This window comes from Rana temporaria, chromosome 4, assembly GCF_905171775.1.
Source record: "Rana temporaria chromosome 4, aRanTem1.1, whole genome shotgun sequence".
In the NCBI taxonomy this organism is placed as follows: Eukaryota; Metazoa; Chordata; class Amphibia; order Anura; family Ranidae; genus Rana; species Rana temporaria.
Window position 1 is genome coordinate 257969581 of NC_053492.1, and position 15069 is coordinate 257984649.

Here is a 15069-nt window from a genome sequence, read left to right on the forward strand (position 1 = left end):
CGTGCTGGTGAGGGACTTGACACATATAGTGCCCAGCTCTTGATTGCAGAAGTGTTGTCGCGCAGGGCACAGGTAGAAGACATCCGTCTTGCATCAAGAGAGATTCGTGAGAAAGCAAAAAGGCTGGAACGACAGCTCAAAAATTTGATTGATGTTCTGGGGAGGGTTTGATTTTTTGTTTTTTAAGGTTTGATTTTTGTTTGATTATGTTTTTTCAAAACCTAGATTTTATATTTGTATAAATAAAAATAAAAAAAACCTAGATTTTATTATTATTTTTTTTTTCATGTCCCTGGTCTCTAGGGGAGATGACAGGACACAGTACCTGCCACATGCACCCCCCAACCAGTTATAATATAGCACTGGAATGGAACCCACAACCAGAAGAGAGCTGGAAGCAAGTTACGTACAGTGCAGTGGATTTTATACTTGTATAAATAAAAAAAAAAACAAAAAAATAAAAACATAGATTTTATATTTGTATAAATGATAAAAAAAAAAAAAAGATTTTATATTTGTATAAATGATAAAAAAAAAACCTTGATTTTATATTTGTAAATTCGTTTTTTTTTTTAAAAACTTGATTTTATCTCTGTTAAACAATAAACATATTTGTAAGATCAAAAATGTGTGGCTAGTTCTTTGTATCAATGCTGACTAATAAAAGAACTCATGTATATTTGGGGTGGTAAGATTGACAATGATGGGTATTTAGTACATCCAAAACACATGGCTCTATGAGAACCGATGAAAAAACTACAATACACAAAACTAAAAATTAATTAAAATAACAAACAAATTAGACTGTTTATTGCAGAAAATAAAAGATTTTATTTAGCCAAGATCTGGCATTGGAATGGCCCCCCTCCCCATAAAATAATCCACATAGGCTTGCCGCACTGCACGTGCGCTTTGGGGGGCCAAGCCTGTATGGCTAGCCTCACGGGCCGCCTCCGGAGCTATATCAACTGCCTCATCAGGCAATACAGTTAAATAGTTGGACGAATGTCTTCGGAGAAAATTATGTAGAATGCAGCAACATAGTATTATGTGGTTCCATTTGTATTGGGCCAGGTTTATGGCAGTCAAGAACAATCGGAATCGGCTGGCCATGATGCCAAATGCATTTTCTACCACCCGTCTGCCTCTGGCCAGCCGATAATTAAAAACCCTCCTCTCAGGGGTGAGGGTGCATTGGGGAAATGGCCTCACGAGGTGGGGACCCAAACCAAAAGCCTCATCTGCAATAAATACGAAGGGCAGACCCTCTTCATTCTCCTCCGCAGGTAGCAATCCTAGGTCCTCCGACTGAAGCCGTTGGGCGAACTCGGTCTCAGCAAAGACCCCGCCGTCCGACATTCGGCTATTTTTCCCAACATCCACGTACAGAAAATCATAATTGGCGGACACCACCGCCATCAGCACAACGCTGTGGAACCCCTTGTAGTTGAAATAATGGAATCCGGAATGGGGTGGGGGCACGATGCGGACGTGCTTGCCATTAATGGCTCCTCCGCAGTTTGGAAAGTTCCAACGCTGGGAGAAGTCCGCTGCCACAGTCTGCCATTCCTGTGGCGTGGTGGGGAACTGTAGAGAAAAAGAAACAAAAAATAAATTCAAACAAACATTGCTAACAGAATATCACAAAACATTCGGGGATCCTAAAAATAAAACAAAAAAAACATTTCAAGTATTATTTTAGGAGACATAAATAATAAGGGATCACTAAGCAGATAAATCACCACCTCTGATGTGAAAAATAAAAGCTTAAGGGGAGGGGGGGGGGCCGAGATGAGTTGCTGACCTCAAAAACCACCCCCCCCCAAAAAAAATTTGAATTATAAAGTTAAACTAAATACATAAAAAATGGGGGGGGGTTGGGCGTGGACTACAATGGAGGCCACAAATAAAGGGGGATATAGAGACACACAAAATGCAGCACTACAATGGAGGCCACCAAAAAAGGGGGATATAGGGACTAGGCTAGGTGTGTTTGGCCACAAAATAGAATGCTGGACAGGTTGGCTATATAAAAGATGCATGTAGGCCCAAACTTTAAAAAAAAAATACAGCATACATGGAGACAAAGGGAACATTCACAGCATATTACAAACAGGTTAATTAGGGAGTGTTTGGAAAAAAAAAAAAAAAGCATGCAATAAATACATAGTTTGTGCATTGAAAGGACACCACTTACCTTAACATAGTCCTCCTGCAAAACCTGAATTATGGCAGAACAGGTCTCCGGGATTATGAGGCCCAGAGCCTGGAGGGAGATGCCCGTCGAGAACTTCAAGTCCTGCAGACTTCTCCCTATTGCCAGGTACCGCAACGTAGCAACTAGCCGCTACTCAGCAGTGATGGCTTCCCACATAACGGTGTCCTGCCTGGTGATATAAGGCGACACCGAAGCCAAAAGCTGCTGAAATACGGGGTCAGACATCCTGAGAAAATTCCTGAAATCATCAGGGTTGTTTTCTCGGATCTCCCGCAGCAGAGGCATATGAGAGAACTGGTCCCTGCGAAGAAACCAGTTCTTGGTCCACAACCTCCTCCTCACCCTGTTCATGGACTGTTGCCAGGATGCAGCACACATCCGAATAACAAGCACAGCACGATCTCGGCGACGAGAACGTAGCCGCAACATGGCTAGAAAACGGTCGTCAAATCAGATCAGACTAAAAAAAACGCCATGAAGAACAGAAAGGCCTCTGAAGAACGACCTGCAAAACAGGAACGTGCACACAAGAACGCACTGCCAAAACAAATATGTCCTGAATACAAGCACTGTAAGACAGATCCGACCCCAAAAGCACAAACTGTCGTCGTACTGTTGTATGTGACCGCATTCTTGGCTTTCGGAATTTTCAACAACATTTGTGTGACCGTGTGTATGCAAGATAAGTTTGAGCGAACATCATCTCTCTGCTGCCCAACTCTGGGACACAGCAAGGGACAAGTGGAGATGGCAAGTGACAACAATCCCCAACGTGTGACAGGTGACATGGTGGCAAGTGACAATGCCCAACATGTGACAGGTGACGTGGCAAGTGACAATCCGCAACGTGTGACAGGTGACATGGCAAATGACAATCCGAAACTGGTGACAGCTGGCTGAATAGCGAACAATTTGGGGTGTTCGCGGCAAATTCGAAAGACGCGAAACACCCTTTAAAAGTCTATGGGAGAAATCAAAAGTGCTCATTTCAAAGGTTAATATGCAAGTTATTGTCATAAAAAGTGTTTGGGGACCTGGGTCCTGCCCCAGGGGACATGTATCAATGCAAAGAAAAGTTTTAAAAACAACCGTTTTTTTCAGGAGCAGTGATTTTAATAATGCTTAAAGTGCAATAATAAAAGTGAAATATTCCTTTAAATTTCGTACCTTGGGGTGTCTATAGTATGCCTGTAAAGTAGTGCATGTTTCCCATGTTTATAACAGTCCCTGCACAAAATTAAATTTCTAAAGGAAAAAAAGTCATTCAAAACTACTCGTGGCTATAATGAATTGTCAGGTCCCAGCAATACAGATAAAAGTAATAAAAAAAAACGGCATGGGTCCCCCACCCAGTCCATTACCGGGCCCTTTGGGTCTGGTATGAATACTAAGGGGAACCCCGATCCAAAATAAAAAAAATGCGTGGGGGTCCCCCCAAATTCTATATCAGGCCCTTCAGGTCTGGTATGGATATTAAGGGGAAACCTGCACTAATGTTTTTTTTTATGGCATAGGGGTCCCCCTTAAAATCCATACCAGACCTTTCAGGTGAAGTTCCATTTTAAACTATTGGGAATGATTAACCATCTGTGAATGTTTGGTGAAAGTCGTCATTTTTTTTTAAATATGCACCTATAAATATTTAGCCGGATTCAGTAAGACTTACGACGGTGTATCAGTAGATACGCCGTCGTAAGTCCGAATCAGCGCCTTCGTATCTTTAAGCGTATTCTCAAACTGAGATACGCTTCACTGTTGCTAAGATACGACCGGCGTAAGTCTCCTACGCCGTCGTATCTTAGCTGCATATTTACGCTGGCCGCTAGGGGCGTGTACGTAGATTTACGCCTAGAATATGCAAATGAGCAAGATACGCCTATTGACGAACGTACGTACGCCCGTCGCAGTAAGCTACGCCGTTTACGTAAGGCGTTTTTCAGGTGTAAAGATAAACTACCAAAAAGATGGCGCTACGCCGACGTAACTTAGGAGGCAAGTGCTTTGTGAATACAGTACTTGCCTCACTATGTTAGTCAGATTCACGTATGGCGGTGTAACTTGATGCCGGCCGACATAACATAGTGAGGCAAGTACTGTATTCACAAAGCACTTGCCTCCTGAGTTACGTCGGCGTAGCACAAATGGCCCGGCGTAACCCTGCCTAATTCAAATTAGGCAGGTAGTGGGCGTGCTACATGTAAAGTAGCCGTGACCCCATGTAAATGAGGGCCGTTTGTACGGCGCATGCACGCGCATGCTCAGAATCACGTCGGAAATACTCAATGCTTTTGACGTGAACGTCACCTACGCCCAGCCCCATTCACGTACGGCTTACGCAAACGACGTAAAATTCGACGGCACTTCCGACGTCCATACCTTGCATGGGCTGCGCCATCTTTTTGGTGGTTTATCTTTACGCCTGAAAAGCGCCTTACGTAAACGGCATGGCTTACTGCGACGGACGTACGTTCGTGAATAGGCGTGTCTTGCTCATTTACATATTCTAGGCGTAAATCTACGTACACGCCCCTAGTGGCCAGCGTAAATATGCAGCTAAGATACGACGGCGTAGGAGACTTACACCGGTCGTATCTTAGCAACAATGAACCGTATCTCAGTTTGAGAATACGCTTAAAAAATATGACAGCGCTGATTCGGACTTACGACGGCGTATCTACTGATACGCCGTCGTAAGTCTTACTGAATCCGGCTAAGTGTATTTATTGTATTTTTTTAAATGACAAAAGAGCGTGACCTTTGCTGCCACATAACAAAACAGACAGCCTCCTGTTAAAACTTTTTTAAAGCATACAGTAGCTCCATGGTGTGCTCAGAATTAAAGTTTGAAGTACAACTTACTATTTTAAAACAGCTACTTCTAGCTCACGCTACTACAATGTAACTGATCATGAATTGTAAAAAAAAAATTTTACCCCACACCCTCTCCTTTTCTTCTCCCAAGCCTATAACCAATGAAATGACCAACAGGAATATGGCTAGACTATGCAGTTTTTACTGGATGCTGCAGGTGACAATAGAGTATTTTCTTGGGACAAAGGAAACACTAGGGAAAAATACACCATGTTCCAAATTATTATGCAAGTTCTATTTCAGTGTCACAAAGATTAAATATTTTGTTTTTCAGTTTAACTCATGGGTGGCATTGTGTCTCAGGGCTCTTTTGATCACTGAAAAAAAATCTCAGACACCTGTGATAATTAGATTGCCAGGTAAGCCCAATTAAAGGAAAAACTACTAAGGCTGGGTTCACACTTGTCCGACAACGGTCCTACATTGGGAGCTCATGTAGCATGACGTGTGAAAATCAATGTTTCCCTATGAGAGCTGTCTTAACTGGTCCTACACAAGTCGGTCCGACTTTGAAAATGCTCCCTGTACTACTTTGGTCCTACATTGATCCTACTTCAGCCCATTGAATATCATTGAAGTCGGACCAAAGTAGGAGCCTTGTCCTAACCATCCAACTTTTGACATCCGACTTGTGATTACAGCAGCAGTAAAAGGAATTTATCTCACTCTGGGATTGTTTTGATTGGTCAAAGAACAAGTCAGACTATCACAAAGTCGGATCAAAGTAGTATCCTGTTCATGAAAGTAGGATGGATGTAGGATCAATGTAGGATCAATGTAGGACCAATGTAGGACCAATGTAGGATCAGTGTAGGACCAATGTAGCAGAGCAAAGTAGGATGAAAGTAGTGTAGTAGTGTGAACCCAGCCTCAGGCTGGGTTCACACTACTACACTACTTTCATCCTACTTTGCTCTGCTACATTGGTCCTACATTTATCCTACATTGGTCCTACATCCATCCTACTTTCATGAACAGGATACTACTTTGGTCTGACTTCAATGATATTCAATGGGTTGAAGTAGGATCAATGTAGGACCAAAAGTAGTACAGGGAGCATTTTCAAAGTCGGACCGACTTGTGTAGGACCAGTTAAGACAGCTCTCATAGGGAATCATTGATTTTCACATGTCATGCTACCAATGTAGGACCGTTTGTAGGACAAGTGTGAACCCAGCCTGAGGCTGGGTTCACACTACTACACTACTTTCATCCTACTTTGCTCTGCTACATTGGTCCTACATTTATCCTACATTGGTCCTACATCCATCCTACTTTCATGAACAGGATACTACTTTGGTCCGACTTCAATGATATTCAATGGGCCTGAAGTAGGATCAATGTAGGACCAAAAGTAGTACAGGGAGCATTTTCAAAGTCGGACCGACTTGTGTAGGACGCTACAAGACGCTCTCATAGGGAAACATTGAACACAGAGCAAAGTAGGATGAAAGTAGTGTAGTAGTGTGAACCCAGCCTCAAGGAGGGTGTTCCACATTATTAAGCAGTGCACCAATTTAAAGCAATATGGGGAAGAAAAAGGATCTCTCTGCTGCCAAAAAGAGTGAAATAGTTCAATGCCTTGGAGGAGGTATGAAAACATTAGATATTTCACGAAAACTTAAGCGTGATCATTGTACTATTAAGAGATTTGTGGCTGATTCAGAGCACAGATGGGTTTCATGCAGATAAAGGCAAATTGAGGAAGATTTCTGCCAGATCCATGTATCGGATTAAGAGAGCAGCTGCTAAAACACCATTACATAGCAACAAACATATATTTGAAGCTGCTGGTGCCTCTGGAGTCCCATGGACATTAAGGTTTAGAGTCCTCCAGAGTCTTGCAACTGTGCATAAACCTTCCATTCGGTCACCACTAACCAATGCTCACAAGCAGAAATGGCTGCATTGGGCAAAAAAATACATGAAGACTAACAGTCCTGTTCACTGATGCAACCGTGGATGGTCCAGATGGATGGAGTAGTGGATGGTTGGTGGACAGCCACCCTGTTCCAACAAGGCTGCAATGTCAGCAAGGTGGTGGTGGAGTCATGTTTTGGGCCAGAATCATGGGAAGAGAGCTGGTTTGCCCCTTTAGGGTCCCCGAAGGTGTAAAGATGACCTCTGCAAAGTATGTGGAGTTCCTGACTGACCACTTCATTCCCTGGTTACATAGTTACATAGTTAGTCAGGTTGAAAAAAGACATAAGTCTATCCAGTTCAATCACAAAAAAATAAACAAACAAAATAAAAAACATAGTACAATCCCATACACCCAACTCCATACCCACAGTTAATCCAGAAGAAGGCAAAAAAAAACAGCAGAGCATGATCCAATTTGCTACGGCAGAGGAAAAAATTTCTTCCTGATCCCCCAAGAGGCAATTGGATTTACCCTGGATCAACTTTACCTACAAATCTTAGTACTCAGTTATATTATGTAAATTTAGGAAAGTATCCAGGCCTTTCTTAAAGCAATCTACTGATCTGGCCAGAACCACCTCTGGAGGGAGTCTGTTCCACATTTTCACAGCTCTTACTGTGAAGAAACCTTTCCGTATTTGGAGATTAAATCTTTTTCCCTCTAGGCATAAAGAGTGCCCCCTCGTCCTCAGTGTTAACCGTAAAGTGAATAACTCAACACCAAGTTCACTATATGGACCCCGTATATATTTGTACATGTTGATCATATCCCCCCTTATTCTCCTCTTCTCAAGAGTGAATAAATTTAGTTCTTCTAATCTTTCCTCATAGCTGAGCTCCTCCATTCCTCTTATCAGTTTGGTTGCCCTTCTCTGCACTTTCTCCAGTTCTCCGATATACTTTTTGAGAACTGGGGCCCAAAACTGAACTGCATATTCCAGATGAGGTCTTACTAATGATTTGTACAGGTGCAAAATTATATCTCCCTCTCTGTAGTCCATACCTCTCTTAATACAAGAAAGGACTTTGCTCGCTTTGGAAACCGCAGCTTGGCATTGCATGTTATTATTGAGCTCATGATCAACCAAAACCCCCAGATCCTTCTCCACTACGGAACCCCCCATTTGTACTCCTCCTAGTATGTATGACGCATGCATATTCTTAGCCCCCAAGTGCATAACTTTATATTTATCAACATTAAACCTCATCTGCCACATAGTCGCCCAATTAGACAGAGCATTGAGGTCGGCTTGTAAATTGGTGACATCCGGTAAGGACGTTATTCCACTGCATAGCTTGGTGTCATCTGCAAAGACAGAAATGTTACTTTTGATCCCAGACCCAATATCATTTATAAAGATATTACAAAGTAAGGGTCCCAACACTGAACCTTGGGGTACACCACTGATAACCCTGGACCATTCAGATTAAGAATCATTAACCACGACTCTCTGAATTCTGTCTTTTAGCCAGTTTTCTATCCATTTACAAACTGATATTTCCAAGCCTGTAGACTTTACCTTACACATGAGCCGTGTGTGCGGAACTGTATCGAATGCTTTTGCGAAATCCAAGTATACTACGTCCACAGCCACGCCTCTGTCCAAGGTTTTACTTACCTCTTCATAAAAAGAAATCAGATTTGTCTGATAATTTCTGTCTTTCCTGAATACATGCTGTCTGTTGCTTAAATATTTTTTTTTCCAGCAAGAACTCATCCATGTGGTCTTTTATTAAACGTTCCAGTATCTTCCCAACAATAGAAGTTAAACTAACAGGTCTATAGTTACTTGGTAAAGACTTTGTTCCTTTTTAAATATAGGCACCACATTGGCCCTGCGCCAATCCAGTGGTACTATTCCTTTCATTAACCACTTAGTAACCGCCCTATAGCCAAAATACGGCTAACAAGGCGGTTCCCTTACTCTGGGAGGGCGTCAATATACGTCCTCCCGGAGAATCAGACCCGCGCGCCCGAGCGGGCGTGCACACGCGATCACCGGCGCTCACCGGGTCCATGGGACCCGCAGCAACAAGGATCGCGGGAAGGAACAAATGGAAGCGGCTCCTTACCACATCCAATGACGGCGCGATCACTTATAAACAAACCGGCGTCATGTAATGACGCCGGTTCCTCCCTCTCCTCTCTGTACCGTTCGGTACAGTGTGAGAGGAGGTGGGAAGTGGGTGGCAGCGGCAGCAGCACTGTGGGCTGGATCTGTGACAATTGCAGTCACAGATCCAGCCATCCATCCCTGCGCAATACTCTGCAATACCCCCCATACTGTGCAATACCCCCCCATACTGTGCAATACCCCCCATACTGTGCAATACCCCCCATACTCTGCAATACCTCCCCCATACTCTGCAATACCCTCCCCATACTCTGCAATACCCCCCATACTATGCAATACCCCCCCATACTCTGCAATACCCCCCCCCCATACTCTGCAATACCCCCCCATACTCTGCAATCCCCCCCATACTCTGCAATACCCCCCATACTCTCCAATACCCCCCATACTCTGCAATACCCCCCCATACTCTGCTATACCCTCCATACTCTGCAATACCCCCCATACTCTGCAATACCCCCCATACTCTGCAATACCCCCCATACTCTGCAATACCCCCCATACTTTGCAATACCCTCCATACTCTGCAATACCCCCCATACTCTGCAATACCCCCCATACTCTGCAATACCCTCAATACTCCACAATACCCTCAATACTCCACAATACCCTCAATACTCCACAATACCCTGCAATACTCCAATACCTTGCAATAAGTCGCCTATGAGGATTTTTAAGTAGCGAAGTTTGGCGCAATTCCACGAGCGTGTGCAATTTTAAAGGGTGACATGTTAGGTATCTATTTACTCAGCGTAACTTCATCTTTCATAGTATGCAAAAACATTGGGCTAACTTTACTGTTTTGTTTTTTTTTAAGCACAAACCAGTTTTTTTTTTACAAAAAACACGCGTTCAAAAAATTGCTGCGAAAATACCGTGCAAGATAAAAAGTTGCAACAACCGCCATTGTATTCTCTAGGGTCTTTGATAAAAAAAAGCATATATAATGTTTTGGGGTTCTATGTAATTTTTTAGCAAATAAATGATGATTTTTACATGTAGGAGAGAAATGTCAGAATTGGTCTGGGTGTTCCAGAACGCCTGATGGTGCTCCCTGCATGTTGGGCTACAGATGGGTACAATGTTGTATGACTGAGTAATTGTCATTCAAATTGTGAGAGCACCCAAAGCTGAAAATTGGTCTGGTGATTAAGGGGGTTTTCGTGCCAAGTGGTTAATGAGTACCTAAAAATTTGATACAATGGCTTTGAAATTACAGAGCTCAATTCTTTTAGGATCCATGGGTGTATGTCATCTGGTCCAGGTGCTTTATCCACCTTTATTCTGTCTAAATATTTCTGGACCATATTACTTTTGAGCCATTGTGGATTTGGGGCTTTGTCACTGTCACCCCCATTATGGACATGAGCTCCCCCATGCTCCATTGTATACGCAGAGCTGAAGAAAGCATGTAATAAATTAGCCTTCTCTTTGTCCCCAGTCACCCACTCTAGAATATTTTGTAAGGGGACTACATGCTCTGACCTGTCCTTTTTACTATTAATATATTTGAAGAATTTTTGGGGGTTTGTCCTACTTTTTTTTGTAATCTGTCGTTCGTTTTGAATTTTTACATATCTTGTTTTACATATCTTGCAGGGGCGTAACTAGAAATCACAGGGCCCCATAGCAAAATGTTGTATGGGGCCCCCCCGGATTTACTTCCTTTGCCGCCCCAAGGCCGGGTCCTTCAATGACGCCCCCCCCCGCCCAAAAAAAACTAAAAGTCCCCCAACCCTGAAAGCGCACGGAAAAATCATACGGGTGGACCTACATATAAAATGTATAAGGATTGAGGGGTGAGCTGTGTATGGGGGAATTTAAGGGTGATCTGTGTACGGTGTGCAGGATTTAGGGGTGATCTGTGCACATGCAAGTACCCTCCTTCCCAAGTACAGAGCTCTCCTCTCCCCAGATTAGTTTGGAGCCCACCCTCCATCAATACACATTCCTCTGGCATCAACCCCCCTTCTTCCCCCTTTCAGTAGTGAGCATTCCGGTCACCCAACTAACATCAGAGATGGGCTGCAGAAGAGAAGCTGTAACTCACTGCATGTCCGTGGAGCATAGGGTGACCACGTGTCCCGGATTGCGCGGGACAGTCCCACATTTTGCAGGTCTGTCCGGGGCACCTTCATTCCAGGACAATACAGTGTCCCGGAATGAAACTGACACAGCCACCCCCCCGGCCAATCTTATGACCCCAAAAAAGGCCGTCACATCACCGCTTTACTCACTGACGGTACTTGCCCTGGCCAGGAATGCCTGGAGGAGCACAGTCCCCGCCCCCTTCTTGTGATTGAAGAAATCATAAATCCCACCTGATTTTTGGGAGGGGGGGGTGTCCCTGAATGGTAGTTTGGAAATGTGGTCACCCTAGTGGAGCAGCTCCTGTCTGTGTACACCCCCCCACCCCTTCCCCCCTCCCCTCTCTGCTTTCACATAGAGATAGATAGACAATGTGTTTTGTAGAGCAGAGAGGGTTCTAAACGGCTGTCGGGAGGAGAGCGCTGGCACTTGTAAATACAACAGCGCTTCTGTATTGACAAGTGACAGTAGAGAGGATTTTTTCACCCCTGTGTTGCCGCAGCGCCCAGGGCTGCTGTTAGAAATCACGGGGCCCCGTACAGCCTACCTGACAGGGCCCCCCTAAAAAAATATCAAAACAAATATTTTTGCTAACAATACACCACAAAAATCATTTTTAACATACACAAGCACAAAAAAAACTTATAAACTTACAGGGGAACTGGGCTAAATATACAACAGGAAAGACAATTCCCCTCTTCCTTCCCCATCAGAGTTTCTGTCTCTCTTCTGGTGCTTTGCAGGGGTTAAAGAAGGATCCCGAGGTGAAGCATCTTACTACTGCTGCTTGTGCGGGTGGGATATGTACTGCGCCAATCACATGGGATGAATAGGAGAAGAGGGTCAGCAGGGATTGGCGCAGTACACAGTACACATCTCACCCACACAAGCAGCAGTAGTAAGATGCTCCACCTCGGGGTTCTTCCTTAAGCCCTAAAAAAAAAAATGTGGTGGGAATGAGAACCATGGGGTAGGGGAGAAAAAGGGGGGGTAAAAGTGGGGGTGGGTATGAGATGGGGCAGATAGATCGCTGTCAAGGAGACTGGAGAGGGATAATCAGAGATGGGCATGGGGCATACTCTAAGCTGGTAATAAATAGCCATAGTATAAAAAGTAAATGGGCTGTCTGGCAGGAAGGGGAGAGGGAGTGATCTCCATTGCCTAGTAAAGAAAGTGTTGGGGGTGTGCAAGGTGGGGGTGGGGGGGTTCCAGACATTTGTAATGTTTGTAGATCCTGGGGGACACACACACACACATGTGTGAAGGTAAAGTGTCTGCAGGGGAAAAGTCAGGGAGGGGAGGGGGGAGAGATAACAAGCATCTGAGAGGAGCAGTGTGACAGGCAAAGATGAATGGATCTGTGTGAGGACGACAGGGAGCAGGACGGCCAGATAGTGTTTGAGGAGGGGAGGAAGATGCCAGGGAGAGAGAGCATTGCAGACACAGACAGATAACAGAACTGACCTGTACACTGTAGCAGAAGAGAGCCAACGTGAGGAGACTTGTTACCACTGCTGCCCGAACCTGCTGGGAGGAAACTTCAAAGGCCCCCCATGCACCTAGGACCCCTGGGCAGTTCACAGAAGTGCCTGTGCATTAAGACAGGCAAGCTCTCCCCCGCTCTCACAGTGTCCTGACGAATCTCCCAGCTTTTAGGGAGAGGAAAACAGGCAGCGCTGGGGGGAGACCAGGCACCTATAGGACATAGAGGATCACATGTGGTTAGAACAGGGAGGCAGATCGGTGCGCTGTGACAGAAATATTGCCGACAGGAGGGAGAGAAACACAGCATCGGTTCTGTAACTGTCACAGCGCACCGATCTGCCTCCCCATCGGCGGGCCCCACTCGGCTGCGGGCCCCATAGCGCCTGCGTGGGTCGCTATGGCGGTAGTTCCGCCACTGATATCTTGTTATATACTCTGTAACATTTAAACAACACTAGTGTTCCTTAATTTTTTTATTTTTAAACGCTATTTTCTTATTGTTTATAGCTTTTTTAACTTTGACGGTGAGCCACATAGGTTTTATTTTTAGCCTTTTAAACTTATTGCCCATGGGAATATACTTTTCAGTGAGTTCCCAAACAGTCTTTTGAGAAGAATTCCCATTTCTGGTTTGTGCCCATTGATGCCAATATTCCCTCCCAGTCTAAATCCTAGAAAGCAGCCCTCATCCTTGGAAAATGTGCTCTCTTGAAATTAAGTGTTTTTATCTTTCCTGTATGTATTTTTTGCTTACAGCTAACATCAAATGAAATCATGTTATGATCACTGCTACCCAGGTGTTCCTTTATCTGAACATTAGTAATAAGCTCTGCATGGTTTGAGATTTCCAGGTCTAGCAGAGCATCATTCCTAGTTGGGGCCTCAATAAACTGGACCATAACATTGTCCTGCAATAGGTTTTTTAATTTTTGCCTTTTAACTGTCCCAGCAGTGCCATTACTCCAGTCAATTTATGGGTAGTTAAAATCCCCCATTATTATCACTGTCCCAACCCTTGCAGCCCTTTCCATCTGTGCAAGTAGATGAGTCTCCACCTCCTCGTTAACATTGGGTGGTCTATAACAAACTCCAATGATTAACTTTGAACTACGCATATCTGTATGCAGTTCCACCCATAATGCTTCAGCCTTCAGTACCATAATGGTACAGAAGGAAGAACTGTGCTTTCCGTAATAAAATCATCTTCATGCATGACAATGCACCATCTCATGCTGCAAAGAATACCTCTGCATCAATTGCCGCTATGGGGATAAAAGGAGAGAAAGTCATGGTGTGACCTCCATTCTCTCCTGACCTCCATCCTACTGAGAACCTTTGGAGCATCCTCAAGAAAAAGATCTATGGGAAGCAGTTTGCATCCAAACAGAAGCTCTGGGAGGCTATTCTGACATCTTGCAAACAAATGCAAGCAGAAACTGTCCAGAAAATCACAAGTTCAATGGATGCAAGACTTGTGATGCTGCTATAAAATAAGGAGTCCTATGTTAAAATGTTTAAAAAGTTAAAATGTTGTTCAAAGTTTAATTGAAATAGCTTTTGATTTCAGTAAATATGCTGCAAACACAACAAATGACAATTTTCAATTCTTTACAACCTAAAAAGTGTTTTGAAACTTACTGTGCATAATAATTTGGAACAGTGCATTGTAATTTTTTTATTTAAAACAAATAAAAAATTATCATTAGGAGGTTTGTTCAATAAAATTTGAATTGTACTCTTAATAGTTGATAAAATGAGAATTATGCTGACTGTTGTTTACATCAACTACTTAGGTAAATTAGAAAAATATCATTGGCATAATAATTTTGAACAGGGTGTAGAGGCCTCCCAATGTCCCAATACTTGTATATGTTGCAGCCAAACCGCATTATAGAGTGGGTCAATAATCTGAAAGCATTCACCCAGTTCAAATAAGGCCAATCTACTGCAAGCTCTGATTTGTAGTGATTGATTTGCTTGTCTATATTTGTGTCAACCAACTTATTGGGTTAGGTGCAATCAAAAAAATAACTTAAACTAAACTGTATCTTTCAAAAAGAATAAACTATGTAATTTAAAAAAAGTAAGTATGTATTCTGCTTGTACATACTGTAATATGTGTCATTGACTACTTTGATAAAGGGGCCCTGAAAAATTGTTGTTACGGTATGCCATATGAGAAAAGTTTTTTCTCTTTTATGCGTGCTCGTATCTGTTCCTATCATAATATCGCATTGGTCAAAACAATATGAAAGCAGCAATACATTTTTAGTGATATTTGTAGGAATGAGGTAGGTCGCCTTAATGTATTGGGACATTTTTGCATTTTAAAGGCAGATGAAAAGTTTG

At 43.4% G+C, this 15069-nt stretch overlaps 1 non-coding gene across 1 annotated transcript; it reads right to left on the reverse strand.

Moving 5' to 3' along the window:
- Window positions 1-284: 284 nt before the first annotated feature.
- Window positions 285-417, reverse strand: LOC120938431. The gene has a single exon (XR_005749048.1). It is a non-coding gene; the product is annotated as a small nucleolar RNA SNORA54 (small nucleolar RNA).
- Between the last annotated feature and the right edge of the window lie 14652 nt (window positions 418-15069).